We start from the raw sequence: 5,474 nt of genomic DNA, 5'->3' as shown, positions 1-5,474 counted from the left end.
TTACGTAACCAACATCACACAATCAAATTAAAAAGGAGAAACATGTTTGACCCACACGTTGTTTAGCAAAAATTTCTGATATAGATTTGAATCTCAATCCCTGTGGAGACGATACTTAACTTATCACTTTATTACTTGTATCTAGTGCACTTGCTAGAGTCTCATTTGAGGACAACATATGCTATGTCTTCCTCATATTCGCTTGAGCTTCAATGAAACAGATAAAGAACACGTCGTGACGCCTCTAGGAAGAAATGAGATTCCCAGCACATGCACATTAGGAATGAACCGAGCCTCTCACTTGGTAAATTCGGAACTTGCTATTTTGTTCTTGATTGAGATGCATGTGTTGGGATATATGTTATGTTTGTTGAGGGGACATCAACCATATGAGGAGTCAATGAGGAGTGATGTGATGATGAAGAGAGTGAGCTTCAAAGAGTATTTGGTGAATGGGAATGGTCGTCCGGATGATGTAGAGAGAATGGAAGAGATTCTAGAATGGTGGGATAGTGGCCAAGTTAGTGATGAGGCGACTCGAGAAGCCGCGAGATTGTTGACCCAACACAAAGAAGGAGTCAATATAAGTGTTCTTGGGATCACTGCGAAGTGGGTTGACAAGTGTCGTCGGGACATCCCATTTGATGTCGGCTATGAGCGGAATAAAGTTGTGATTAATGTCTATGTTCGTGAAGTGGAGAAAGAGGAGATCCGGGGTTGGTCGATTAGACATGTCGTGGGAGTGTGGAGGAGCTTCCAAGACATTGAGACGGATTGGTTTGATCAATTTCATCGAGATATTCTGTTTGATGTCAGTCGGATATTGAGGCGAGTCTTATAGGGGATGAGCACCGAGGGCAAGACACGAGTTGAGGTGTGGGAGGAGTTCATAAAGAGAAGGAGAAGCCGAAAATATATGGGGTGGCTAACCCCTACCGAGCACAAGTCTTGTTCTATAGTTGAGTTGGGGGCCAACTCTTTTGAAGAAGAGGAGTATGATGAGGGCATCTTGTCCCCGGACGCGGGGCGTGAGAGAGAACACGCGGAGCGTGAATCCGGAGCTAAGAGAGAGAAAGAAAACCACGCGAAAGAGGGATCACTAGGGCATTCCACGCGAAGCGTGTCGTCTGGTGCGCGGGGCGTGGATCAAACTTTCAAAGAGAACCAGTCCAGGAGCTTATGGACGCGGAACATGCCTCCTCATATGCGGGGCGTAATACCAGGGACACCACGCGTTGACCCTCATCAACGAGACGCATCAAGTTCAGGAGTTTCACCACGCGGGGCGTAACCAGGCCTACGCGGGGCGTGTCACGACTATAGAATACTTCTTCACCAAGTTCTCTATGTTTGGGGACCACTCCTTAATTACACCTTTGCCACTCCCTAATTACAACTCTACCACTCCTTATTTACAACCATGCCACCCCTTTACCATTAACCCAATTTACCCTTTAGATTTGTATTTTAATTAGTAGATAGTTTACCCTTTTTGTAATTTGGCAATTAAGTTTTTGAGATGATATAAATTCATCTCTTTCTCTTGTAATAGGTTAACGTTTTTATCAATCAATATTATATCTTCTTCCTTGTGAAGTTTGTTAAGGTTTTCACCTTCAACAATGGGGATTTCACTATTCTTATGGATTTAGTCCATGAAACTTGGGATTCACTCCTTCTAGTTTAGCTAGAGAAGTTGGTATTCTTTGTAAGTTTACGATTAAAACTTTCAGTGGAAACCGATCTATATCACCTTGTGGTGGTGTGTGGAAGTTTGAGATTTTTTATATAGAATTGAGTTGCCTCTTTTTTATTTAGATTGATTCACTTGTAGTGGTGTGTGGAAGTTTGAGGTGTCTTGATTGACAAATATGAATCACTTATTGCTTTGCAGCACTCATAACAAAATTTTAGTGTGTTACTAAAATAACTAGAAATAATTAGACATGTCCACGGATCCGGGTACCCGCTCGGTCCATCCAGATCCGTGTCTTTTGGGCCGGGCTTGGACAATAAAAAATGATCTTAGGCCCAGGCCCGCTAAAGTCCGCCTATTTTTTTGGCGGGTTTGGAATTAATAAAAATAAAACGGGCCGATCCAGTCCGGCCTACCTATAAATATTAATTAATAAATTTATAAATTTATATATTAAATATTTATTTTTAAATATAATGTTTATTTTTTATAATTAATAATTATATATATATATATATATATATATATAAGTGAGTTTATATGGGTTGAGCTTGAGATTTGATTTTTAAGCTCGAGCCCAGCCCGGTCCGAGCCCATCTAAATTAATAGTAGGCTCGACTGGGCTTGGACTAAGCATTTTTACCTAAAAGCTCGATAGATCCGGTCCGAACCTGGCCCAACCCGACCCATGTACAGATCTAGAAATAATCAATAGATATTTAAAATATATGATATGCTAGTCAGATAACTTGATCCTAGAAATTTCTATTTTAGATTTATTGACCATTCAAATGAGTTTCTCAAAAAAAATTATAATAACACAACACTAAATCTTTTATTTTTTTTCTATTAACATTTTAAAATCATTTACTATTCTATTCTTGAATTATTTTAATTTATGCAATTTCTGTTATTTTTCAGTAGGTGGAATGCCGACTTATTTCCTTAATTATAATTTATTACAACCATAAAAGAAAATAATGAATGGCTGTGAAACAATATTGAGGAGGGTCTATGGAAATTTCATCACTTGTCAATTCACGAGAAAAATAGGCATAATGAATGGCTGTGAAACAATATCCTGAAATTATAGATTTCTTGGTATGGAATTGAGGGTCCATGTAAATCTTATCACTTGTCAATTCATGAGAAAAATATGCAAGTGTGAGTAATTGGGTACAAATTGACTACAATGAATCACTAATTACTATTATTTTGCAAGTAAAATGTGTTATTAAAAACGGGTTAATTATAAATTTGAGCCAGTTTAAAAGCTCATTTATATATTAAATCTAGTTCTCAAACTTCATACTAATCTAGACACTTTAACTCATTTGGACAAAAATATCCTCACCTTTAACGCGACAACGCAACATAGTTTAGCTTATGTTATCTGTGGTGTTATATGAAAACGTGACAACGCGACAAAGAATAGTTTATATAGTATGTCGTGTTATATGAAAACGCGACATCGTGACAACGCGACAATGCGACATAGTTTAGTTTATGTTATTTGTCGCGTTATATGAAAACGTGACAACGCAACAAAGAATAGTTTATATATTATGTCGCGTTATATGAAAATGCGACAACGCGCATTATATATGCAGTATGATCAGAAAGTAGCAGAAAAGAACAAAAAGAAACGAGAAGAGAAGCGGTAACTTGAGATACTTAACCAACATCATTGTTGTCGTAGCAAAAGCAAAGGACGCTTGTAAATCCATTGATTTCAACATATAGGCCTATATTTATAATTAACCCTTTTCACAATCACAAATTGAATATTTCAAAATCCCTTGAAATTAGAAGGAATATTTCAAAATCACCCAAAATCAAAAAGGAAATCAGTCCAAATCGAAACAGAATTCTTCGAAACACGAAGCCAGTCATAATCTAGTAGTTTTGGGCAGTTAACGACGAATGCGACAGTGTGTAAGGTTGGAGATAGTAATGTTATAGTTATGAAGAAAGTGATAGTATTTTGGTCTAAATCAAGTGAAAGTGTTTAGATTTGTAAGAAGTGAGAGAATTAGTCTTAATATGTAAATAAGCCCAGATTTGTAATTAAGTAATTAACAGAAAATGTACAAAACCACGTCAATTTGTCTATAAATTTGTTTGGAATGTCAGCTATGCTAATCAGATAATTGTCAAATCAGTCCGTTCAAACTTTCTATTAAATATGGATAAAATTGATGTTGCTTAAAAACTTTAGGGTTAAACTTATATAATTTCTTATGTTAGAGACAAACTTATACTCCTAGAGAACATTAGTGACACATATATCTGCTCATACATTAAGTATTTTGTAAATCATATTATCGTATCAAAAATTAGATTTTTTTTTATTTTTGGTGATATTAAGCTTAATTATATTTCTCGAATTAGCTAGTCGTGAACATAAGATTTGGTTAATAGATAACTACTACTCATTCAATCTATGTTTGAAATTATATATGTTTTACAGTTTAAAATAAAGTTTTATAGTTTTTCCATAACCATATCACATGTATAAAAAATTACTTTCGAATTACAAAAATACAAATTGTGAATGAAGGTGAAATGAATAAAGCTATATTGACCGAGTTCTATATTAAAAACTGATTTTTCTAGTCATCGATGATATAGTGTGTCCAAAAATAAAAGGTGAGATGACAAATTAATATTATGTGTGGAAATGATATAATGTATCCTGTTAATGCGTTGAAATGAGAAATTATGAGCTCAATACACTAAAATCGAAATAATGATTTTATAATAAATTATTTGTTGATTATATTTAAAAGGGTAAATAATTTATTAAGTCTTTCCTTTTTATCTAACACACCGTTTAAGTCCCTATTTTGAAAAACACATTATAAGGTCCCTATCTTTTGTCAATATTAACATTTTGGTCCTTCTGTCTATTTTTTTAGATTTATAACCGTTGTATTTGGCATAAACAGACAGACAGAAAATACAGAGTAACATACTCATTTTGTATCGTACTATGGCAGTATTTAAAGCTAAGATATATTCGGTTAAAAATCCAAAAAATACAGATAAAGGGACTAAAGGGTTAATATTGATAAAAGATAGGGACCTTATAATGTGTTTTTCAAAATAGAAGGATTAAACAATGTGTTAGGTAAAAAGGTGGGGACTAATAAATTATTTACCCTATTTAAAATGGTAAATAATTTATTAGTCCCCATTTTGTTATGCAACACACTATTTAGTCCTTTTATAGTAAAAAAAACACACTTTAAAGTCTTTATCTTTTGTTAGTATTAACCATTTGGTCATTATTTAATTTTTTTAGATTTTTAACCAAACATATCTTAACTTTTAAGGCAGCTATAGTATAATACAAAATGACCATATTACTCTGTTATTGTCTGTTTGTCAATTTATGCTAAATATAAGGATTAAAAATCTAAAAAAATAACAAAATGACCAAATGGTTAACATTGATAATGGATAGAAATTTTATAATATATTTTTCAAAATAAAAGACTAACCTCTAAAAACATAGAGGACTGATAAATTTATTCTAGATATTATATTTAAGAAATTAAAATCAATTTGTCTTCATGCACAGTTACAATGTATTATGCATATTCCAAACAATCCATAAATAAATGCTTGATATATTTAAATTAAATATTTTTAATTATTTTTATAGACTTTTTTTATTGGTCAAGTTTGCTCAAGCCGTGGGGTTAGGGAATAATTGAATTTTTAGACTAATATAGTGGCTATATATTTAGTTGCAAATGTTTTATTTATCACAATT

Source organism: Euphorbia lathyris, chromosome 2 (genome assembly GCF_963576675.1).
Source record: "Euphorbia lathyris chromosome 2, ddEupLath1.1, whole genome shotgun sequence".
Taxonomy (NCBI): Eukaryota; Viridiplantae; Streptophyta; class Magnoliopsida; order Malpighiales; family Euphorbiaceae; genus Euphorbia; species Euphorbia lathyris.
Note: the sequence above shows the minus strand (reverse complement) of the source record.